At 41.4% G+C, this 26,265-nt stretch overlaps 1 protein-coding gene across 1 annotated transcript in view; it reads right to left on the reverse strand.

The window, feature by feature from the left end:
- Znf366 (zinc finger protein 366) overlaps window positions 1–21,223 on the reverse strand; it is a 66,743-nt gene extending 45,520 nt beyond the window's left edge. Inside the window, exon 1 of the mRNA XM_076857135.1 lies at window positions 21,083–21,223. The gene's annotated coding sequence lies outside the window, so the exon portion shown is untranslated. The remainder of the gene's footprint in view (window positions 1–21,082) is intronic.
- Window positions 21,224–26,265: the final 5,042 nt, after the last annotated feature.

A 26,265-nucleotide genomic window follows, 5' to 3' on the forward strand; every position in this document is an offset into this window, starting at 1 on the left:
TTCCCTAAAAATATCCACCTTTTTTTTTCCTTTGGAATGAAACTCACTCTGGGAGTTGTTAGTTGAGTATTGAACTAGCCAGTTACCTCTATTTCCAATACATAGAAGATCTAGGAGCAATCTGCAGGTCTAAGGGTCACTTCAGGAGCGATGACAAGATGAAGAGAAGGGAAAGAAAGGCATTTGACCTTTCTAAAGTTAACCTAGAATCAACCATTGACAGAACTGAATAGGTGAGCATACATCACCCAGCCCACCACACTTCCTTGTGGTAAACTGAGGCATGAAGTGGTGGACATGTCCTCAAAGTCACACAGCTGATAAACAGAAAGGATTTACTTTTAAGATGTAAGAGGCACTATTTAAGGCCTTCCTTATTTTTCAAATCCACTGTTTTGCATGTAGATTTCAGGTTTGTGTGGCCAATTGAGGGTATAGAGCTGGGCTGCCCGGTTCTGTCCTCACTAGCCATGTGTGGCTTTTGAGCACATCAGATGTGGCTCATCTGAAATGAGACATGCTAAGCATATAGATTACACACTGAATTTTTAAAAAGTACTTAAAGGGAGAAAAAGGAAAATACCTCATGAATAATTATTCTGTTGATTGCATGCTGAAATAATATTTTTGGATTATTGGGTGAAATAAAAATTGATTATTCAGATTGATTTCATGTGTTTCTTTTTACTTTTTTAATGTAGCTGCTAGAAAATATACACTTACCTTTGCAGCTTGCATTGGATCATGCTTTTTCTATAGAATAGCACTGATTTAGAGATTGCTTTTCTGTGCAGTACTCTATCAACTTATTTTGTAACCAGGCCATGGGGCTAGAGAGGGCTGAGGGAGGTCATCTCTCCCACCTGTCTCTTTCAACTAAGACTGTACACCAAACCATCCTGTCATACATCTTTATTTTTTGAAAATTTGCAGAAAAATTAATTTTCTCATTTTTTGGGGGGGTGGTACTGGGGATTAAACTCAGGGGCACTTGCCCACTGAGTCACATTCCTAGCATTATTTTGTATTTTATTTAGAGACAGGGTCTCATTGAGTTGCTTAGTGCCTCACTTTTGCTGAGGCTGGCTTTGAATTCACGATCCTCTTGCCTCAGCCTCCTGAGCCCCTGGGATTATGGGCATGCACCACTGTGCCCAGCTGAAAAATAAATTTTCCAACTTCCCCTGAGGTTGATCCAATATAAGTAGGTGAGTTTTACAAGTAAGAAAGTTTACATCCACTTTACAATGAGTCAAACAAGGTACTAGGAATTATTCTTGAACTTCCCCTCTCTATCAGCCCTCAATTCCAAACTCAGTTCTACTTCATGAATACCCTTCAAATCTCTGCATTGATCCTCATCATGATCTCCACCGATTCCCTGGTCTCCCCTGAGCTCCTGCAATGGCTTTACAAATGATCTCTCAACTCATCCTTACTCCATACCCTTGACTCATTCTTCCCACAGCAGCCACAGTGAGCTTGTCAACAGGAGGTGTGATCACGCCATTCATTCCCCTGCTTGAAGGATTCTAGGAGCTTCTCACTGACCTTAGTGCAAAATCCAAAGATGGCCTCCAGTCTCTTCCTGCTCTCATTCCCATCCTTTTCTCACCCCTATTCTCCAAGGTGTCTGAGTTTTCCTCCTCTCAGTTCCTCTCACACACTCCCTATGCCCCCTTTCCTTCAGAAAAGCAGTGCATTTATGTAACCTGTAACACTATTGCTCTCCTTCTGCCTCACTTTGCTGGGCCCATGTGTATGTATTCAGATGCCAACTCAAGTGTCCCTTCAGCAGAACCTCCTGACCAGGAAAGAGACACCAATTTGTACACTTGTCACATTGCGGAGTGGTCGTTTTATGTTTATTTGGGTGATCGTTCACTTAATGTCTGACTCTGTGAATAGACGGTAGGCTACACAAGGGCAGGGGTCTTGTTAGTTCAGGGTCACTGTTGTGCCTGATACGTAAGGGACTCTCAGTTAGCAGGAGGGAACAAACGAAGAATAAGAAGATGCCTTCCTGCTGTGGCTGTGACTCTTTTTCCTTTGTCACCCACTAAGTGGAGAGGGGACATTCCTCACCATGATTCCTACACAGCTCGTTAATGTACTTCTGGACAGACCACACAAGAGCCCCTTTATATGAATTAACACATGTTAGAGTCTGTAAACAAATCAGGATGGGCTGCAGCAAACACATTTCATGGGCTCCGTTTTTGTGTCCACCCACAGTCCAACCACTCCATGGCCCCTACTCTGGTCAAGCCATAGTAGCTTTTGCAGGATTACTGCAAGAGCCTCCTCAGTCATCCCCTCACTTCCACCCTCGGGGTCCTTTAGCCCACTCAACACAGTAGTAGAGGCTGATTCTACTAAAATGAAAGTCAGATCATGTCATTCCCCTGCTCAAAGCTCTCCAGCAATTTTCCTTCTATTTCAGAAAAAAATCCAAAGTCCACACAGTGGCCTACAAGGCTCTTCTGGTGTCATTTACCTCACATTCTTTCCCTTGCTTAGTCCACTCCTATCTTGCTGGCCTCTGGTGGTTTCTTGTACTTACCAAGCATTCTCCCACCTCAGGCCCTTTGCACTTGCTGTTCTTTCTGCCTGGGCAGTTCTTCCCCCAGATGCTTACATGGTTCACTCTTTAGCTTCCCTCAAAGTTTTGTGCAATATCACCTTTTCAGTAAGGCAACTCTAACCTTGCCCTCCAAACCTTCCCTATTCTCTCCCTTCCCTTTTTTATTTTTTCTCTGTGCCTTCCTGTATCCTATACCACTCATTTTACTCATTTTTCCCTCCACTAGAAAGTAAGTTTCATGAGGGCAGGGATATTTGTCTTTTGTTCCCTACTATATCCCTACTACCTAAACAGTGCCTAGCAAGAGATGGTCGCCTGATCAATACCTGTTGAATGAGAAACTGAGGCTCAGCCTATATGCTTGAGAAATAGGCCAACTGGTAACCAGCTGTCCAGCTTTCATGGGCAGAACCGGCTTGTGTCATCTGTGAGACCCACTTGGCTTTACCTGGCAGCTGTTTGGGAAGCAGTTTGGTTCCAGAGAGCATCTAACAGGGCTCCTGCCAACATCCTCCCACCTCCCTTTCCTCTTCCCTACCACATACAAATACACTGCACAACTCTCTCCTTTTCCAAGGACACAGACTCAGGCTATTTCTGAAATTGAGATTCTGATCTAAAACAGTAGCAGCAGCCAGCACAGAGTGCATCTCCATGTGTACAGGAAAAGACAAGGTACCTCTAAGCAATTTCTTGGCCTTATGTCTCTCCATTCCAGTAAATGAGGCCTTCTTTAGCTCAGGAATCTCTCTCTGAACCAAGCCGATGCCTTAATGGTACATTCCATTTGGTGCATACCACCTGCCTTGTTTCCTTGTTCTTTTATTTTTCCATTTTCCATATAAAAAAACCACTGGATCCCTTCTGTCCTGAAACTGGACAACCAGCTCTATCAGATGTTGATGGCTAGTTAAAGCACATATAATACTACTGGAGAGTTTCCTTGCTAAATAGGGCATTCTATTTAATAATTCATAATACTTAAATTGCACTCTCCACCTTCAAAGATTTTTGCAAACTTTACACTTCATTAGGCTGAGCAGCACTTGAGTTATGCACTGGACACCAGCAAGGTTAAACAGTTTGCCTCAAGCTATAGCTTGCTTTGTTTCCCACCAAGTACTTTGTCTTTTTTAATGTATAAAGGCAGTATAATGAATAAAAATGTAGTTCTTTAGCAACTGTGTTAATCAGTAAATTAGTTCCAAGTTATTTCCAGGTGCTTTTTTTTAAGGGCACATTTGGGGTTCTCCTTGACTGTACTTGCTTGTCTTTGTCTCCTATATCATTTCATGGTCCTCTTCTCCTTCCTCTCCTCCCCACTTCCTCCTCCTCACCTTTATCCTGCCCTAGCTCCTGGGGTACTTCAGCCACCAAGGGGAACACACCATGGATTGCCAATATGACAGCAACTCTTATCCCTCATATCAATTATATGATAAGCATATAAGCAAGGTCACGTTTCTAGAGATGATAGAAACCATAGAACAAGTTGAAATATCTCCTGGGCTATCCATTTTATTTAGTTTTGAATACCAACAAATTTTTTTTCAGTATTTTGTGATTTTTATTGGTGCATTATAATTACATATAATGTGATTCATTGTGACATACTCATACATGCACAAAACATAATTTGATCAATCTCATTCTCTAGTACCTCCCCTTTTTCCTTCCCTTGATCCCTTTTTCTACTCTTTTGGTCTACCTTCCATTATTATGTTTTAATAAGTACATTATAATTATAATTAAAAGTGGGATTCACTGTGGTATATTCATATATGAATGTAACATAATTTGGTAAATTTCATTCTCCAGTACTTCCCTATGCCCTCTCCTCCTCCCTCCCACTTGATCCCCTTCCTCTACTCTGTTGCCTCTACTCTGCCAACAAAATTTTTAATTCAAACAAACATGAGTATATTATGGAACAGAAAGCAAAACACCAGGACACATTAAAGTCAAATCCCACCTGTGGCAGACCTCTTCAGACCTTTCTTCTTCAGATTTTTCTCTTCCATTAAGGGTACTTGAAATGGAAAAGTCTGAGAAGAACTGACTTAACAAGCCATGTCTCTGAGCTCCAGGGAGATGAAATACAGGGATTGCTTTTCTCAGGGCTAATGGAACAAGTCTGGTTATCTTATTGTTCCTTTGAGCAAGGATTTTTTTTTTCCCCCCGGAGATTGTTTTTGCTGAAAGTAATAGAAGAAATGTGGGGCATCCTTTCTCCTGGATCTTGAGCATCCACCAGTTAGCAGCCTTACTGAACTGAGGAGAGAATGGCCCTTCTCTCCTTATTTAACAAATAAAAGTCATATGAAAGGAAATCGATGACACTTGAGAATAGGATTTGAGAAAGGAATCTGGAAGGTGTTCAGAAATAAAATTTCTGTTACTTGATAATTTCACAGTAAATGTGTTGAAGCCCTTGAAAGAGAACTGAAATGGGCAAATAAAATAATGACTGAGCCACAGTAATTTTGATGTGGCTTTAACCAGTCCACTGCCTGGGGCACTTGCATAACCCCTCAAGCCCTAGCAGTAGCATTCGGAGAGGCGGGTAGACACCATGTGCAGCATGCTGTGGAAAGCACCCACCGTGGGAGAGCAAAAAGCTCAGAAGACCACATGACAAAACCAGGCTTCAAAATACAGCTCCACCACCGCTCAGTGGTTTCAGTTTCCTCAGCTATAAAAAAAGAATAATAACACTTTACTCATCAAATATTCTGGTTCTCCTCATGGGCACGTGGTTGGAATGGATTTTCTTATCCCCTTTTTAAGTGGGTATGGCTAGATGACTTGCTTTAGCCAATAAAGTGTAAGCATGAGTGACATTTTATTTTGTAATTTTGAGAAATAGTCCATGATTTCATATCATATTCGTTTCTTCTACCATAGCAATCTTAAATTTTTCAGATAATAGTTGTTTGGTTAAGATGACCAGGGTCAAAGCCACACAAAGCCTCATTTGATCAATGTGATGGATATGTAATGAACTGAGAAATAAATCCTCTCTCTCTTCTCTCTCTGTGGAGATTTAGGGCCTGTTTGTTATTGAAACATAGCTTAGTCTATCCTGACTAACACGCTACTTCATGGATCTGAAGGAAGATTAAAATATGTAATATGCATGGTACATGGCAATTGCTAAATAAATGTTAGTCCTTTACTCCCTTACCAAATTTCTCTGTTTCCAGATCCTTCCCAAGTCACAGGCAATGCAGCTTTTCAGAGAGATGTTTTCAATTTGAGAAGACTGAAAATGAACTTTAAGACCTTTTAAAGTATCCCCTAGCATCCTTTAAGAAAGTGGGAGAGCCCCTGAGTGGGGCAGAGTTGGGAATTCCCAGGACAGGAAGAGAACCTTCTCTCCAAATTTACAAAAAGGAAAGGAGATAAGGGTCGTCTCAAGGGAATCAGTCAGAAAGTAAAACCAATGAACTCAAAAGTTTCCAGTCACAAGAACGCTCTGCGTGGCCACAGCATGCTTCTGTCACCAAGACCCAACACAGAAACCCGGCAGGGACCCAGTACTGACTCTCGTCTGCTGGGTCATCTGTCCTGGCTGGAGCTGGAGTCCTTGATCTGCTTAGTGCCTGTATGCCTGACGTCCCAGCAAGAATGGCAAAGACAGTCAGATCCCGCTTTAGCTCTTTCCTCACTGCTCCTTACAAGGGGAAGCCAACAGGGCCGCTGAGGCTGCTTTGGCCAAGTCACTTAGAGTTAATCACTTAACAACTTAATCATTTAGGCCATGGACCTAATAGCTTTTTAGAGCATTTAATCTACTTTGGAGAAAAATGTTCCCACCTAAAATGACTCTCAAAAGTCAGGCCTTCAAGTTATACTCAAAGGATAAATCTAATTGATCAATTCACAAGGCATTCATTAGTACTGTGGGTTTCCAAATTGTTGAAAACTTTGAGAGGAGGGAAAAAGAAATGGAACCGAGATGAGAGACAGCTAAATAAGGCTTCTACCTTTGAAGGTGGCTCCTGAAATTAGAGGCAAGAACAATGCTCCTGTAGAAGAGAAGAGGAGACATGCAGAAACATGGCAAGGTGAAAAAAGAGAACATTAGTTCAAAAGATCTGTGCGAAGAATCTGTGGAGGGCTGAGAACTGAGCTGGACATGGAGGGACATGGTGAGAAGAAAGTCATGGCCCTGACCTTCTCAGGGCAGGCGATGGTCTGGCTATTTTGTGGGGGTTAATTTTTTGTTGTTCCGGACTGTGGCGTGCAGAATGTAACATGCCTGTTCACCACCAGCCACTAGATGCCAAAAGTACCCCCAGTAATTGTGATAATCACAAAGCCCCCTGTCTATTTCCAAGTGCCACCAGGGAGAACTGGACTGTCCCCCAGGTGAGAACTGGCTTTGAGTATAACAGCTGCTTTACATAACGGAAACTTTAAGAGAGACATACAGGACCCCACTGGAGGTTGGAGGAACCAAAGAGCAGCCCCCCCTCCCCCCAAGACCACTTTCCTTGCTATCTACATCCTGCCCTGACCTGTGGACTCATATTCCAAAGAGGCAAGACCAGGTCTAAGGCACCTTAGAGCTCAAAAGACACTGAACATAACTGAGTAGTTTGGAGAGTGAATAAAATTATTTGAAGGAAGGGGAAGAAGCTATAAGGGGTGGGAATTATTTAGAAAGAATCCTCAGACATTCCATTCCTTGACTGCAAACTCGTTGGCCTAGTTAACAGAGACCCCATAGAGCTGTCCCGTCATGGAAGGACTTAGATGGCTAAAAGTTATCATTTCAGAATTCATGTTATCCAACTATCTCAGGGATGTAGCGCAATTCAAAGCTCTCTTTCTCATTTGAGGATTGCATGAAATTCTTGAAAGGAAGAGAAAGGATCATGAAAGAAAAGGAAACCAGCATTTATTAAGTACCTAGTGTGGCCAGGTGAAGTTCTAAGTATGTTCAAGTGTGTTATATCACAGAGTTTTACAAATATAGAAGGAGCATAAACTTAAAAGTTGGGCAGCATTCAGTTTGGATTCTATCTCTTTCCAGCTAATGGCAAGTTATTTAATCTCTGAGCTTCAATCTCCTCATACGCAAAAATGGAGGTTGAAAAAATAGTAACCTATCTTACAGGGTTATTATGATATAAAGTAAGAAATGTAAAGTACCTGGTACCAAACAAAACAAAAACTCTTGATAAATTGTAATTATATTGGTATTTAATCTTTCTAATGACACTGGTAAGATATTCTCAAGGTTATACGGAGGAAGGAGGAAGACCGGAGACAAGATTGGGACTGAAGATATATAGAAATAGCAAGTCAAATCAATAATTCTCCTTCCACCTTTCTTGTTCTTTTACTCCAGGTCCCTTCACCTGACTTTTTGAGGGAGGATCCTAGAAGTTTCTTGTGGACCTGGAAATGGGCCTGAGAGACTCCAGCCCTATTCTTTACTGGCCAAAATCATTGGGGTGGTAAGGGAAGGGGAATTTCTAAGTAAAACATTATGGACAGGGACAAATCAGAGAATATGCAGAGGAGTATGACCTGATGGCCAAGAGACTAAAGCCCCACCTTGTTGAGATGGCTGAAGTCACCTGGTATGTTCAGAGGGAGGCCTGATAGAGGCTTGGGGGCTTGATGGCTCATGTTTAAGTATTTCAAAGAGTTGACTCTTAGATCAACTGGGTTCATCCCATGTGATCCCAGTGAGCAGAAACAGGGCCAGTGGATGGAGATGACAGGGAAATATATTCCTCACTTTTCCATAGGAACTTTAATTTTTCTGGAAACTTCTGGAAGGCTCAGACTGGATCTTATCAACTTTAGTGTCTGATATGGTAGCACAGAACCTCCCCACATGGACCTCCAAGGAGCAGTAGTTGCCACTATTATTACTGCTGGTCTCAGAAAAAGCAATCAGTTCTGAGAAGCTGATGATTTCTTCATTGGCCTATTTACCTTCAGAAATAACTAGGTCACAGGTATTTCATTTTGTGTAGAAATTAGATTTCAAAATTGTTATCAATAGAAAATGTTATAATTTATTTTAAGACAACTATAGCACATATGCATTATTCAAAATTGTAATAGATAATCCAAAATAAAATTTAATGTAAAACAAAAAACAAATAAACAAACAAAAAAGAACTATGTCAGTCTGTCCTAAAATGCAGGGCATCCCACCTTTCAAGGTCCAGCAATAGGTTCTTTTCTCTTACATGCAAAACCTCAAGTCTCAGGGCATTCCATTAATATGTACCATTTTTATGTTTTAATGGATCCATTTTAGAACAAATTTAATTAATCATTTAAAAAGTCTCACTTGCAAACACCAAAAGACCAAAAACAACTGTTTCTATTAGGCTAGAAGGCTGTTGATGTAACAAACCTAAATGTCCACAGGATGAGCTGGAAGTGAAATTTTAAACTGGCTTAAATTTTAAGTTGCTATGAAAGGTCATTCTAACTTCCTTTGACCCTCTGATAACTGTGGTCCTCAGCATTTTGGTTTGTGGCAAGAGAGCATTGCTTCTCTCCTATTCAGGGGCCGATGGGCTTGTTTCCTCTTACGGTTGGTAATGAGGAATGAAGCCTGGACCTCACATTGGCTCTAAGGCCAAATCTTCCTGCTGGTCCCTAAATGCATGTTTTAATGCATCTAACACGCACAGGTGATAGACTTGGAAAGTCTGCTGGGCCAAAGACCCAGAAATATCATTATTCCTCTAACTTGCAATAACCTAGGCAAATACCCGCAATATAGTATCTGCATAAAACCCACTGTCCTGTCTGTGACCAAGGATATGCAAATGAATTGCAATGCTAGATGGCCCTTTATTCCTCCTTCACATGTTCTCTTACCAATTCAATCCCAAAATGTTTATTGAGCATCGCCTATGCATCAAAAACTGTGGCAAGAACAGCATGATTTGCTGAGTATTTTCTATGCAACAAGAATGTGTTGGAGACATCGCATTGTATGACTGTCACAGCACCCTGTGAGGTAGGTGCTATTCTTTGCCACATTTTGTCAATGAGGAAACAAGAACACAAACAGGTTAAGCAAACTGCTCAAGGTCATATACATAATAAAGGAAGAAACCAGGAGTTTTTTACAGACAATTATCAGATGAAGGAAGAAATTAACAACAATGATAAATATTTCCATATACTTCACAGACTTTATCATATCCCCCTAAAATTTGTTAGTGAAATCCAACTTTTGTCCCAGAAGTGTATCCCAAACTTCTCAGCACAAAATTTTAAAAAATAAACTCATTTTGCAAATCCCTAATAAGTTAGAAAAAAATACAAAAAAAATCAAAGCTATTTTGTATTTAGTAACATCTTTAATTTCTAGTTAATTAACCACCCACGACATAACCAAATTTGGACAACAGAGGTATATATCCCTCTAAAATATTATTTGGTCAGTTTTCCAATAGGAGGTGTTGACATCTACATACAAACTCTTTGTGGTAACTCTATATTCCCCCAAAGATCCAAGCAGCTGTGTTGTGTGCCCTTTCTGAACCTCTGTTTTCTCATCTCTAAAGTGAACATAATAAGGGCTGTTGTTTTCAGATTACAGGATTTAAAAATCAGAAGTATCCTTAGTGGTCAACTAATCCCCTCATTTTTCAGGTGAGAAAACAGGCTCAGGCATTTGCCCATGGTCATAGCACTGGTATATTTGAAAATTCTCTCTCTCTCTCTCTCTCTCTCTCTCTCTCTCTCTCTCTCTCATTGGGAACACAAAAAGGATAGGCAGTTAAGTTTTCCCCTTACACCCATGTCTTCCATCCATCTCATTCCCCCAGCTAAAGAAAGATTCTATTGGCAAGCCTATTGTAGCCTTCCAGAGACATTCTATACATAGCAAATAGACTTTTGGAAAATGATAGCATTTCATACAATGGAAACATCATATTTTTTTCAATACTGAACTATACAGGTTGGTGATTGCTCAATTCTCAGAACATATAGAGCTGCCTTATTCTTCACACCCCCATGTTATGAATTAATTTACATAATACGGAATTCAAGTACTTTAAAATATGCAGTATGATGAGTTCTAGAAAAATTTATGTAGTTGTTCAACCATCACTCAAATCTAATTTTGGAATATCTTTTTTTTAAGTATGCAAACTTTTGCTTCTTTTTAATTTGTTTGTCTTATTATTAGCAAATTTAAATGATTATTTAAATAGTCTATAAACCAATCTTTACCAAATAAATATATGGAATATATTTCCTCCTAATTTGTGGCTTGTCTTCCCATTTTTAAAATGTTAACCTTACTTGAGGGGAAAAAGATTTTAAGTTTGATGAAGTCTACTTTATCAATTTCTTCATTTGTTACTTGTGCATTTCATGTTTTAACCAAGAGCTATTTGCCTAATCTCCTATGTTTCCTTTTAGAAATTTGATAGTTTTATCTAATTCTTCTATGTAGGCCTATGATCTACTTCAAGTTCATATGTGTGTATAGTGTGAGATAAGAGTCAGTTTACTTTTTCTTTTTCATATAGATTTGAGTTGTTCTAGTATCATTCATTGAAAAGACTATCCATATCTCTTTGAATTACCTTCATCTTTGTCAAATCAATCAATCATATATCTTGGAATCCATTTATATTCTCTTCCCTCCTTTTTAAGGATTGACTAATACTCCATTGTACAAATGTACTGTACTTAATTTAGCCCGTCTATTACTCAGAAAATTGTGCTAATATCTCTTTTTTCTGTTTTAAATAATGTTATGGCAAATATATTGTAGTGTGGGTATGTCTTTTTGCATCTCCTAAGTGTATTTGTAGGGTAAATTCTACTCAATATTACATTTTGATAGACATTTACAAATTGGCCTCTGTAGAAGTTTTCCTAAATTTCAATTACACCAGAAATATCTGAGAGTACTCTCCAGAATCCCAGAGCATGTGTGCTCAGAAAGGTTTTTTTTTTTTAACTTTTGTTTTCTTTCTTTCTTTCTTTTCTTTTTCTTCTTCTTCTTTTTTTTTTTTTTTTTTTTTTTTTGGTACCAGGGCTCTTAACCTCTGAGCCACATCCCCAGCCCTTTTTTATATTTTATTTAGAAACAGGGTCTTGCAGAATTGCCTGGGGCCTCACTAAGTTGCTGAGGCTGGCATTGAACATGCTATCCTCCTGCCTCACACTTCTGACCTGCTGGGATTACAGGCTGTGCCACTGTGCCTGGCCAAAGGTTTCATCTTTGCTAGTCAAGCAGGTAAAATTTGGCAATCTCAGAGTTTTAGTTTGCATTTTATTACTATAAATGAGGATGAGTATCTTCTATTTTTCATGTTTAAAAGTCAGCTATGTTCCATTTTGTGTGAAATCTGTGTTTCGGGTCACTTTCCTGTGTTTCTGTTTACATTAGGCTTTTTGTGATGTACTTTCAAAAATGTTTTCCCTACTTTTTTGTCTTGATCTTATTCACTGGGTTAGACCTGAAGGAGTTTTTGTTTTAATGTATGATAAATGCTAAGACTTTCAAGTAAAACTAGCAAAGACCTTCCCTACTCTGAGATTCAAAAAACAAATCTCTCAGTTTTTCTAGTATTTTTATGCCGTCATTTTTTAAAAGAATTTTTTAGTGCAATTTGGGATCACAGTAAGTTTGCATTTCTAACATTTTAAGGCTTTGACCTATGTGGAATTTATTTTAGGAAATAAAGTGGCAATATGTTTGTTTTTTTCCTAAATAGCTACTTAGTTGTCCCAACATCATTAATTACACAATTTGACTTCCCCTCTGATATCCAATGCTATTTTTATCATACACTAAATTCCCATCTGCATTTGGGTTCGCTGATCGACCATCTATTCATGTGTCAGTGAGCACACTTCAGCCTTTATTCTCTGACTCCAGGTTTAGCTCTTTCTCTTGCATTGCTTACATTCTCAAAATGACACACAGGAAGTGGAAGAAGAACTTTATGAATTACTTGCAATAGTACTTAAGACTTTTCTTATCTTCTTCCTGATGCCACTAGCTAACAAAAACCAAACTCTTTGTAACATCATTTTCAAAAATATACAAAGACAGTAAATATATTTGGAAGTATAGGGTACTGAGGATCAGATACTACATTCTTGCTCCAAATGAACAATTTAGGGCTCATTCCTTAGTTCTTAATATTCCATAAGATTCAACAATTTGAGGTAAACTATGTGTTTATATGTATGTGTGTAAAGCATTTGAGGCATATGCATAAGAGATAGCTCTTTATTAAGCAAACCACCACCCCCATAAGAAACCTATATTGGTTCAAGAGCAAATATATTTGGCACTTTATGTCCAAAACTGGGATGGGATTTGCTCATCATTAAATATCCTTCCCAACTGCATGTATTAAAGATGTGATGTCAAAATTCCTCTCCTAGGACACTCAGAAGGGGCACCAAGGAGCCAGTGTAAGTCAGGTTAAATAGTGGGATATGTCTGAGTGGATGGAGGGGTAAAGACACACAGAAATGGGATTGCCTTCTTCAAAATGATTGACTGTACCTTCTTTCCCTAAAACTAGGCTCTCTGCTTCTTCTCCAACATCCCTATTCAGATCCAGGTTGCAGCCAGGAGACAAGTCCCTGGAGACCTGGACCCCACCAGAGATGAGGGATTATGCTGTGACATCAGTGGTGTGCCTGGAGAGCTGTTGGAGGAGAATCCCGTGTTCCTGCTGCATTGCTGGGTGTCATAAAGATGGTGCACAGAGCAGTCCCTCTATGCCCAGCTCCCTGCAGAGCTAGGTAGGAGGTGAGATTCTGGATAGACCTGTTAGTAGCCTCTTTGCACTTGTGTGTGTTCCTCATCCTACGAAGTCGGGTTCTAACATCTCAGGACCTCATCCTGATGGATTAAGTATAGTGCTCCTTAGCACTGCAAAGTGCTCTGTGTCTACATTGCTTAGGATAATGCTGGAAGACCTCTTCTTGTGCTTGTTGTGTGAACTGAGGAAGTTCTGTGGGAGCTGGGGGTGAGGGGAAGGAGGCTCCACTCTTCTGTAGGGAGGAAACTGTCAGAAGGAGAAGACGGGCCAGTGAGAGACAGCACAGTGGGCCCTGGCGTGGCAGCTGTGCCACAGAGCAGCCTTGAAACCCTGAAGTCTCTCTGCACTTCCCGTGGAAGGAGGCCAGAGGGTCTCAGTTAAGGGGGAGAAGTCACCATCTCCATCCAGGCAGAGGCCCTGTTTCTTCCCGGCTGCAGCACCAGAAGCTATTCCGGTCCTCTCCCTTGCTCCCTTCCTGCCCTGTTTCCTCTCCCCACCCCTCCAACAATAGTCCCCTCTTGATTTCTGTTCCAAAAGAGAACGGTGAGTCCCCAGAGCAAAGGAAACTCTAAGGATTCTTTCCGCAGAGTTTTCTGAGTGGGAAGAGTGAGGTGAGCGTACTGGCATCTCCTCCTTGGCTGGGATGCTGGAGGACAGGGTCCCTCTCCCCTCCCACAACCCAAGGAGCACGGCAGGATTTCTTGCCCCCATTCTGGAACATTCAAGGACGAAGCTGGCCGGGTACCCATTCTTCCTGGAAAACTACAATGCGCTCTCTCCCACACTCCCTAATTATGTTTTTATGTGTGCTTTTTTTTTTTTTTTTTTTTTCCCAAGCTGCTGAAAAAAAGCTGAACTCTTTTTAGGGTAATTCTCCCAAATACACATCACTGCCCTCCCTGGAGATTTCCCTACCCTGAGCCAGTGCCTTGGGTAATGGGCAGAGCCTTGGTTCCCATCCAGACTCCTTCAATCTAGGGAAGGGCCTAGGAATCCTCCCCAGGTGACTTTGATGACCCATGCTCTGAATAGGCTTGAAAATCAAAACTCTGACCTTACCCGAGAGTGGGATCTTTTGGAAAGGAGTTAACTTGCCGGGTGATACCACAATCAGCATGCTCAATGCTGCTTGGAAGGGAAAGGAAAAAAGCCCTCGTTCAGTAATGCCACGATCTAACAGAGAGTTCCGCCATCTTGGACATGGTCGGTACTAACAAATGGCTTTGTAACTCTGGAACAAGGATACACATTCCAAGATCAATGTGCATTCAACAGATCAAAACCCTCAAGTCACATTTGACCGTGCAACTGAGTCATTGGGAGGTCTTGTTAAAATGCAGTTTCTGATTCAGTAGGTCTGAGGGTGGAGCCTTCAGATCTGCCTTTCTAACAGACTTCTAGATGATGCCACACTGTTGGTCCCTGGACAACATTTGAAGAGTACTGTGCGAGGATATTTAACTTTTAAACAATGATGAGCTACCGTTAACCTTTCCTCCTTCATGCAAAATCTGAAAAGTGCAACATTGATTTAGTGAAGCAAATCACTTCCTCTAGATTATTTGTCTTAAAAAAAAAAAAAGATGTTTTTGCCTTTCTCTAAGATGAGAAGAATAAAGCACCTACTTCTTAGGATGGGAGGGTTCAGTGAAATGATGCATCTTTGGAGGCCCCAAACCTAGTAATGACACCTCCCCAAGGGGTCTTTGGTGCTGAAGCTGCTGTTAGTTATATTAATTAGTTCTTGGTTTCAGTGGCCACATAGAATGAGGTTAAAATGGGGCCATATGTATCAGGGAGATGGGCGGATGGTACAGAATTGACTTTGTGTCTCCTGTACTCATCACTAAAGAGACAGGCTTCATCAATATAAATAGAGAAAGCTTTTTCAGTTACTACTCTAAATTACAGAACCCTTCCACCCCCAATGGTGTTAAATGTAACAGTATCATCCAAAATTGTTAGCATCATCCCAATTTGTTATTGAACCTTTCTATTTACCACTTTAAATTTGCCAAATAAATGTAAAACTGCCTCAATCCAGTATTTTGGCTATCTTCATTGCCTTTAATTACATAAAAGAAAATAGTATTGTCCTCAACAAGGATATCACATTTCTGTCCCAGAATTCACCCCATGGTGTTTTGCAAACTCACCCCTAGTGACATCCCTTTAACTTGGATTTACAGCTTTGCCCACAGTAAACCAGAGTGCTGCACATTCTCAAGGCTGAATGCTGGCTCACAGCTCTTTTAGTCAAGGAAAGACAAATTACCATTTTCTCTGTCTGACCAAAAACAATTTGCTAACCCATCATCTGCCCATAAAATACATGGAAATAAAATGCAACTAACAGTCTTTCAGTGTACCTATCTGATAAATGTTTATCTCCCATGAATAGGGGTGGTGAGGATCCTTGCCAGGATGAGTTTATTTTTAATAGACTCGTAGCAGCTGCATGCACAAAATGATAGAACAAACCCATATGATTTCAGTTAATTCAGGTTAGGCATACATCTGTCAAGCTGGCAGTTTGGCATTGTCCAGACCCCAAAAACACTTAACAAACTTTTTTTTTTTTTACGACAACTGCTTCATTTTGTATGATATAAAGATAGCACATGTCACTCAACAGTCCACTTAATTCATTCATTCATCTATTCAACAGATATTTATTGTGCATCTATTATATGCTATGAACTATTCTGGGCCCTGCACATACAGCAGTGGACAGAATAAAGTTCCTGTCTTTGTGGTGCTTACTTTCTATTTATACACCTACCTGATGAGGAGATAGTTTTATTCTTTTATCTAAATACTGTTGTTTTATGTCAATGGATTTGGTATAGGAAGAAGAGTCATTTCTGAGAGTACATGTCAGTGTTGGTGGTCTCCATGTTCCTGTCAGATGGAGACTGTGTTCACTGCTACTCTGTTTCATTAACCATCCAGACATATGAGGGGAAAAATTAAGTAAGATCAGGAAAGGTAGATCAGGAACATAAGAACAACTTTTTTGATAAGCTACATATTTTTCTTGTAATTAAAGCCAATTTAACATGACTATTGAGTGCTGATTTTTCAAAACCACTATCAATTCTTTGGCCTTTCCACATCACTATTAACTTAGGGAGAAGGATATAACTTCTAAGACAGGCTGAACACAGCACCATGATAAGATGTTTTAAAAAGCAAAACCTTACAAGATCAAATCTACTAGTGTTCTAAGATAGAAAATATTTAATATTTGTGTTTTTCTTGATAAAGAAAAATATATATATCACTATATGTAAGTTGCAAATAATAGGGAAATACATAAATTAAAAATGCTGTTTATACAGAATTATAATATTCATAGTTCCAAATAACTGATTTTTTCATGGTCTATACAGTTGCCCCTTGGTGTGGATGAGGGATGAGCTCCAGGATTCCTACAGATACCCAAATCCATGGATTAGTATTTGCATATAACCTACACACACAAACTCCCAGATACTTAAAATCAACTATAGATAATTTGTGATAACCTAATACATGTAACTGTTTTGTAAATAGTTGTTAAACTATATTGTTTAGGGAATAATGGCAATGAAAAAAAAAAGCCTGTATATATTCAACAGAAAGGCATTTTTTTTTCCCTAGTCTGCAGTTGATTAAATCCCTGGGGCCAAGGATATAGAGAAATAGAGAATTGATTATACACACTTATTGTACATTGATCAGTATCATCAGATTGCTTAACTGGCTGGGACATTTCTGATTCCATAATACTAAAAGCTTCTAGAATAACAATACCTTCAAATAATGCTACCTTCAAAACTAACTTCTAAAGAGAACATCTAGTGCATAACATACATTTCATTTAAAAGCATGGCTCTCAAAACATCAGTGTAGAGTTAGCATCGGTGCCATCCTGAAGAAGGCAGAGCCAGAGACCACCCTCAGGATACCAGCAGCAGAATCTGGTAGATCTCGCGGGGCAGTGAGCATGGCAGGAGGAGTGTAAACAAGGTCCAGGTGAATTCTGCTACACACTCACACACAGGTCACTGATTGAGTCCCTCTGCAACACTGCACAGAGAAGAAAATGAAAGTCCAAGGAAATGAAAAAACCTGGCAAGTCACCGTACAGTGAGAGGCAGAGGTGGGCTGAGAACAAGAGTGATAATCTGCTCTTTGATCTACTGCATCCTGCCGCATTAGAAGGTGCCTTTTGTACAGTAGTGCAGAAGAAATCAGCTTCAATTTGTTCCCCTAAGGTGAGTGTTCAGACAAGTCCCTCTTGTATCTGAGCCTTTTATTCTAACACAAGAAACTCAAAGTTCTGGGCTGATGGTGGTAGATGTTCAGTCATTTTTGCTGTTGTGTGTTTTGCTTTTGAAAAGGGAAAGGAAATTTAAGACCTAAAAAGAGTATCATTATTATTTGATGAAATAACATGCATGTAGGTTTTGACATTCAGAGTGAGAAAAAAATTGCTGTTGGATCCAACACGTCCCCCTACACACACACACACACACACACACACACACACACACACCCATGTGACACGGTGTCCTCTTGACTGGTGTGAAGGTGAGTAGGTTGCTGCTGGAATGTTTGAGGACAGGGAACTCCGAGTGTACTCAGCCCTGGGTTGGGGGAGAATGTGTCACTTCCAGGGCTTTTCTCTCTAGCTGAGTCATGGCACAGCCACCATGAAGTCCAAAATAAGTGTCTGCAGCCCTCTGCAGCCAGGGAAAAGGTCACCAACAACACAGAGCTTGGGAGCTTGGGGAAGTGGGTAAGAGGAGACTGCCGTGTCATGTCTACTGCACATTCCTCTAAGTTGAAAACTTGGGTCCCAGAGCAAACGTTCCCTGCTCTGAGCTCCATCAGCTACCGCTGACCTACAGTGAGGCCAAAGCGGCTGCTTCTGCCAGAATCAGAGATGAATATCAGCACATTAAACCCCACCTTCTTTTATAAGAATTTGGAATCCAGAATGTGTCAATGTGTGCCCAATTGAATAGCTAGAGGGAATAAGCTTTGTTCTGAAAGATGCTTGGCACAGCATTGAACAAGAATAATAATCCAGATTACAGAAGATTGAATTCTATTCCTTCTATTTGTAAAAATACAGGACTCTTCAATGTTAACAAACGGCTCTTGAAAAATCACAGCTAATATTGGTTGACTCTTACTACTTAACAAGCATTGTGTTAACTGCTTTATATTAATAATCATATTTAATCATCAGAGTAACTCAGTTATGTTGATGCAGTTTTATGTTTGGGGATACTAAGACTTAGGGTAAGGACCCCACCTAAGGCTCATGATCAGTAAGTCACCAAGCTGGAATTCAACCCCAAATTTGCATACAACAGAAACCAAAGTGCTTTTGATGTTCTATTGGCTCTGATTTAAGTACCAGCACCCAGAGCTGCAGGTCATATATGCTCACATGATTTAAACTATATATTGGGGTTGGGGGTATAGATAAGTGGTAGAGTGTGTGCTGAGCATGCACTAGGTCCTGGGTACTAGCCCAGTACCTTGAGAGAAAAAAAAAGTATGACAAATGATAACTACCTATGTGGACACTTTTGGCAAAAATTAATTAACAAAATCTTGTGTGAGTCAAATTCTGCATCATTCCAAACTGGAATTCCCCTAATGATGCCACAAGAGAGCTTCTGATGACCCCAGAGAACAGTCATTCTGGAAGTTTCCAGAAATGCCAATTCACTCCTTGGAGTTGAATAAGGTAGTTTGAGAGGTAGCGGCAGAGCCTAGACTAGTCAGTGGCTAGTATCTTCAGGTAGCCAAACTTTCCACCATCACCCCTGCCCTGCCCAGTATCTAATAAACATTCTCATGGCAGTGACATTACGCTGTTCACTGAAACATTGAATATCTATTTTTTACTCTTAAAGAAAATTGTGTGTTCCCTGTTCTTAGGCTTGAGTCCCGGGCCAAGACGGAGCTTGCCATAGTGAGTTCTTGGTAACACTATCCTTTCCCACCTTTGCCTTCCTGGTCTTTGGTCAGAGTGACTCTGCTTTTATTTATGTTGCATCCGACACTTTTACTCCATAAGTAAAACCAGAGAGTGTCCTGTGCAGTTGTTTTAATTGGGTCCCACATTAAACATTATCAAGGAGAAATGAAACCGAAAGAAGCAAGTCAAGATCGCAGCCCTGAGTTTTCTTCTGGGATCACAGTGGCTGATAAATGATGCAAAAAGCCCAAGATGACCAGCCCCGGCTACTTTTTAACCTGAAGACCTATGAGACAGGGGGTTGGGGTAGGTAGCAAAGAGCTGGAAACCACCAGCGACTGCCATTAGAATCGCTTTGCATCCTCAAGCAGACAAACACTAATCACACCTCTTTTTTTAACAGTGATTCTAAGGAAAGTTCTTTGAAAATAGAAGAAAAAGGAGGTCTTACTAATGGAACCAAACCTACATAACAGACCAGGTCCATCGTATTTTCTCATTAAGATGATGGCTCAGTTTCACATAAAGATTAATTACTCGATTGTGGGGAAAGTATAATCTGGCCAAATTAATTTTAAAATGAGAGTCCAGCTATTTTTATTATACTCTTCAGATCCCAGGAAATTTCTGCCAGTACATTTCATAGAAATTAATATTGTAAAATTTATGTATGGCTGTTGTCCCTCGCCCATTTAGCGCCACTCTGAATTAAATTATTGATATCAGTAAACACACACAGTCTTTTGGAATGACCTTGCTGACCTATTTTTGACAGCATGATCTCGGCTCCCTCATGGCTTGCCATAATGAGTACTTGGTAACATTATCCTTTCTGACGAATTTAATGGAAGCAAGTGAGTCTTCAGAAACTGGTCGTGTGCATAAGCTCCATTAGCTTTCTGTGTTCTATCTAGCGCTTGGAAAACCAGGCACCAAAGAATGTTTTTCAATTGCATCTATGGCTTAGCTTTTCACTCCTACTGACACAGCGATTAATCTTAATCATCCCATTCTAGACGCACGCTGTTTTCCAAAACTAAAGCTACATGCCCCCAAATCTTTGCCTCCTTTTGTGTGGCAGATGACATCTTCCATCAACAGTGAATAATAAATTTACAGTCAACACACATGTGGCACCTGAACACCTAAGCCTCCCTCCAACTGTTGTTCCAAAGTGACATTCCCTTCTTATATTTCCCTTCTACTTCAGTGATGCAGAATAACAGTCACAAATTAACAATCCCCCTTTTTTTGGGAGGGGAGAGGGTGTCGGGTGCTGAATGCAAAGAAAAGTACAAGAGAAGGGCAACTCAATCCAGACAATATGTAATAAAAACCCAGAGCAAACCACAGTTCTTAACAGACTCCCTGAGAAGGTTCCCAGGGCACAGCACTGAGGAGGAGTGAATTCTCCAGTAGGACACATCACACACTCCAGTGGCTCCTGGTTAACCTTGCCACATTATCTGTGCCAAAATTCAGATTTCACACACTGTCCTCCTTAACCCCAATGCAATTCTATTTCCAGTTCTGCCAGCCTCAGATCCGCAAAGCATCAGTATTCTATTAAAAAAAAAAAAAAGTATAAGCTCAAATTCTGGGTCATCTAGCAGTCGCACCCTGTGATTAAGGACTACACCCAGGAAGGTATTTTCTGTGGAAGATGCCCAGGCCAGTCTCCATCCCAGGGACTTTGAAATGGAAGCAGAAAGGATTGTGTGGGTAACTTACCAGCTCCTGAGGTCAGAATGGCTGCAGCAGCCCCACCGCTTTACCTGGTCCCTGGCTCTCTCTGTCTCTCTCCCTCTCTCTCTCCCTCTTTCTCTTGTGTACAGATTGCAGGGAACTTAAAGAACTCGCAGGGACAGTGTTTCAAATGACTTAAGAAGAACAGGAACAATACTTCGTTCTCTTTTTCTCAGATGAGTACCTTCGGGAAGAAGGAAGGAAGGGAGGGGAGAGGGAGGAAGTCAACAACCCTTTGCTTTCCTGAAAAAAAATAAGGAAACAGAAGATAGACATCTCATTTTCTCTTAAACAAAATGTTGGAAGGGGCAAAAAAAAAAAATCTTTGAAAGAAGGAATTCCTCAAATATGCTTTCTGCCCTGGGAGCTTTAAAGAGACGAAAACGCCTTAGTGGCCTGTCCTGTCCAAATAAATGGTGTTCCAGAAAGGCAGGCTCTCCTGAGCTTGCAGCCTCTCATATCTGGTTTGCAGAACTGACACAGCCAAAAGGGAACAAATCCTGTCATGTCTACTCTGAGCAGGGGGGACGCCTGGTCCATTGTGCTAACGGAGACAAACCTGCAGCCTGGGAGACAGGACCTCGTGGCCAGTCGGCCAGGACTTTTCGCTTTTCCTAGGCCCTTGGAAACACCAGCATTGCTGCAATTCCTCGGCTAACTCTAGATCCTTAGAGTTCTTCCAGGATCGAATAGCAGATTTATGCACTGGTCACTGAGCTTTATGCAATGGACCAAATCCAGCTTCCATCTTGCTGATGGACGAAAAAGGAAAAGAAGTCACTTACCACAGTGCTGCGGACATAGTTATCTCGGAGCTGTTGTTTATATTGTCCTCTCCTTTACATTCCTAAGGCTTCTTGGATGTAATCACCTCTGGAAAACTGGAGGGCTATTTCTAATTTGTTTTCAAAACACTGCAAAGCAGTGTAGACCTTATATAAATTGGCTACCGTTTTTGAAAAAGGATGGAGAAGCTGATTAGAAGGAGTAGAGGAAATGGAGGGAACATCCTTTAGCAAGGAAGGGACCTGTGAGTTCAGGGGACAGGCATCCTGTGTAGGGAGCACTTAGGATTAAGCTTGGTTTAAATTCCTCCAATTTGTATAGTGTGGACTTCATTCATCTGGTTATGACCATCGTCACCACAAACAGGAACCAGCATGGACCTTTGTGGTAGCACAAGAAAAACCAGCCTTGAGCTGCTTCCTCATTTACTCAATTGTGAAAAAATGGGGTGGAGCGTTACACCTGACGGCAGGGAACACTTACATGAGCTGGGGGAGCGGACGATTCTGATTCGGTGTCCATGTGAGGCTCTTATTGGGTACCAGGGTCTGTAAGATTATATATTCCAAGTTCTCTCTCTCTCTCTCTCTCTCTCTCTGTCATCTACATGGACCTATTAATCAGTCTATCTGAAGATGTGTGCACATTTCAAAGAGAACATGATATTGTTACTTGGCAACCTGTCAGCTCCAGAGCAGAGTGTGATTCTTTGCATTCACCATGCACTGACACCGACGAGACGCATAGATTCCTGGCATGGGTAACCCCTGCCCCACACACCGTGGACAGATGAGAAGAAGAGCCAATAGCACAAGGGCCTCAGCCTCTGCACTTTTCCCAGAGTCACACACAGCAGTGGTAAAACCCCAAATGGTCAGTTCATTGGCCTCCTGGGTCCAGCTCTAGGGCCCTTGCCCTCTGCTGGCCTTCCTCTGCATCCTGCCTTTGTAAGGATGGGAAGGAAAATGAAAATGAAAAATCTAAGAAAGCAAGGGAAGACATGAGAGAATAGAGCAGGGCAGGAGTGGGAGCTGGGGCTTTCAGTGGTGGGGCAAAGCTCTGAGTGTCTTGAGGCTAAAGAGTCCAACTCACCCTAGGAAGTGGGTCTGTGGGAGTGTGGTGAGTAAGGAGCACTAGGGAGGGCGTGGGCATCAGCCAGCAGAGGAAGGAGGGGACCAGAGGGTCAAAGAAGCTCAGGCTACAGAGTCCTTGCAGAAATGAAGCTACCTCTAATCACCTGAAGAGCCAATCATCATATACAGCCTTTTCCATGTTATTTCTCTTTGTAGCCTCAGGGCCAGGCCAGGGCTGAGCCCCAGGAGTCCAGTCAGAATCCAAAGGATTTCCCTTTTAAGTCTGCAGAATGTGGGGACGGTCACGTTGAGGCCCTGTTGTTGTCTCCAAGCCAGCTGACCCGCCCAGAGTCCCCTGGTCGGGGCGTGTCCATTCAGTCTGTGTGGCTTTGATTTCCCTCAGCAGCACCCAGCGGAGATCTGGCGACACCCATGGGGCTGGCCAGGGGATCCTCAGCCCTGCCTGGTGCCAGGCTGTTCCAAACAGGCACCTTCTTGTAGCTTTGCCCTTAAGAACCACAGAAAAGGCTTCTCCTTCCTTCCCTGGGCTGCCAGGCAAATGAAAAGTTGCCCCCTGAGGCTTGTCACACCGTCCACTGGTCCTCAGACCTTCCCATTCGGTTTGGAGGTAGAGATTTTGAATCAGACTGTCCAAGTTCCAGCCAGCTCCTGGCTGCTCTGGATCCCTGGATCCCACTGAGAGTGAGGGGCATGGACGCCTGTCCTGCAGCTGACAGAGGCTACAATGTGCAGGATGGATGTGGCCTTGCCTAGGACCCATCTGTAAGCCCCAAATTGCATGGCATACTACAGAGATCATACGAGTGGAGAGAGAGGGCTTCATGCCCATGGGACTGGATCAGGGCACCATGAGAAAAACCAAAGTGAGGTCAAGCAGTGACCCGAACACTCAGAACCAGCACCACAGAAATAAGAGCTCTGCTCAAATTGGCTTCCCACCTCTAAAGCGCCCAAATTTGTACATCTCCAGCTGTGATGATCCAGAACTCTAGGGCCATCTGTTCAACCCAGGACAGACTGGATCCAGATTGTAGAGGTGGGGGAGAAATGAAGGGAACGTTGAATTGTAACGTATTTTCAGAAAAGTGCCAAAAAATAAATACGCACATGAGTCAGTTAGGCTCCCAAAATGGAGAGATGTGAGTGGTCAGGATTCAATAAAGAATCAGGACCAAAGACCCTGGTGCCCCTCGTGCCACTTCGTCTCCTCAGGGGACACTTCCTGACTTCTAACACTTGATGCAGATGAGCATTACCTGGTTCTGAAGTTGCATGAGAAATGGAATGGGTTTGTGGTTTTCAGTTTGGGGTTTCTTTGCCTCGACGTGACATCGGCAGGATTCGTCCCTGTTCTTGAGGGTGGTCATGCCTCCTTCACTCCTGTGCTGGATAGGGTTTCATTCTGTGAATGTGCCACAGGTTTTACGTCTGCTCTACTGGAAAGAGACCTCCGGGTTGTTTTTTAGCATGGGGTATCAAACCAGTGCCAGGAATATTCCTGTCCCTGACAGTTGTCTTCCTCAAAGTCTACTATGGGACCCTTCTTTTGACAGGAAGAGAGTCCCCTCTAGTGATTCACAACGTTTTTGTTTGATTTTCTTTGGTATCCACTTCCTCTCACATGGGATACATGGCATCCATTTTTAAATTCAAATGAATTTGGTTTGAGAACATGGAGATACCTTGGAGACACTGGCAGTGTTCCTGGGGAGCTTTGAACCATCAGGAGCCACTGTTCTTGCTTCCTGCTGCAACCTGGAGATGCTAGTTCCTGCTGCTCCAAGTCACACTGCAGGGGCTCCATCTCCCCTCGAGATTCTGTGGACAGCGTCTCCTCCCGACCCTGGGCTTCCCACAGACGTGTAAAGTTCCATTATATTCATGTTCAGGAGGGATAGCCAAGTCCCCAGCCTGAAACTGCTTTGAAACTTCCTTTGTTTCTTTGATTTATTGTCTTCATCTTGCCAAGCCCCTATGTCTTCCAAGTCCCAACTCTCAAAAATGTGAGAACATTCATTCTGTCTTCCTTTTTAGTTGTTTTTTTTTCGTCTAAAAAACCAATCTAAAGGATTCATTTAAACACATTATTGAAAAAAAAAAAATCTAGTTTGTGTAGCCAGTTTTCTCATTTGACAAGTGGGGATAATAAAATACCTATTTTGTACATTATTAGTAGTAAATAAGAATAGTGAACATCATTCACAGCCCGCGTGTCAGGCATGTTCTAAATACTTCTCCTGACATGATCTACCCAAGATTTTCACAACCCTGTGAAGTAGCATCTGTTATCATCTGCCGTCCCATCTACCCTTTTATAGGTGAGGAAACCGAGTCATGAAGGTGTTATGCTGCTTCTCCAACACAGCATAATAAGTAAGATTTCAAACCCAGGGAATTCTGGCTCACAGTCCTAATTTTTAACCACAGAGCAAACTTGCTTTCCTTCTGGCCAAATAATGCCGATCACAGAGTAAAAACCCAATGCGTGGAAATCCCAAAGCAGAAGTCCTATTACGTGTCCTGGAAAGAAAATGAAGTGCATATACACATAAAATAATTGGTCTCAAACTTTAAAAATTACAAAATTAAAATGTTTTCCCCAGGATGTGGTGGCACGTGCCTGTAATCTCAGCGGCTTGGGAGGATAAGGCAAGAGGGTCGAAAGTTCAAAGCCAGCCTCAGTAACTTAGTGAGGCCCTAAGCCACTTAGTGAGTTGTCTCAAAATAAACAAACAAATAAATAAAAAGTACTGGGGATATCACTCAATGGTTAAGTGGCCTGGGTTCAATCCCCCCATACAAAAAATATTAAGTAAGATGTGTATATTACTTAATATTTGTATATAATATTATATCTATATGTATGTTGGTTTTTATCATCCAAGGTGTTAATGTTTTATTTAATAGATTATTGAAATACTTCATAAAATTATTTCCCTCATTTTGTTCTTTTTCATGTCCTATTCAAATTGTATGCATATTCTATAAAATAACAGCAAACATACCCCCCAAAAAATAAAACCAACCCAATTCATGCTCCCTAAAATTGAAGAACATTTTGTTCTATGATGAAAAAGGCAAAAATATATGGCGCCAAGTTTCCTTAGGCAATCATTTGGTGAGCACACATATCATAAGGACTAGGAGACCCCAGGCTATGGGTGGCTAATGTGCTTCTGAAGTTTTGCCTGGAAGAAGAGAAGTACAGTGAACGAGTCAAGAGGAAGGGAAGTCTGGGAGTTAGAACAGCATTTGTCATGGTACAGACTCTGGACAAGAAGGTCAAAG

This window comes from Callospermophilus lateralis, chromosome 5 (assembly GCF_048772815.1).
Source record: "Callospermophilus lateralis isolate mCalLat2 chromosome 5, mCalLat2.hap1, whole genome shotgun sequence".
Classification (NCBI taxonomy): Eukaryota; Metazoa; Chordata; class Mammalia; order Rodentia; family Sciuridae; genus Callospermophilus; species Callospermophilus lateralis.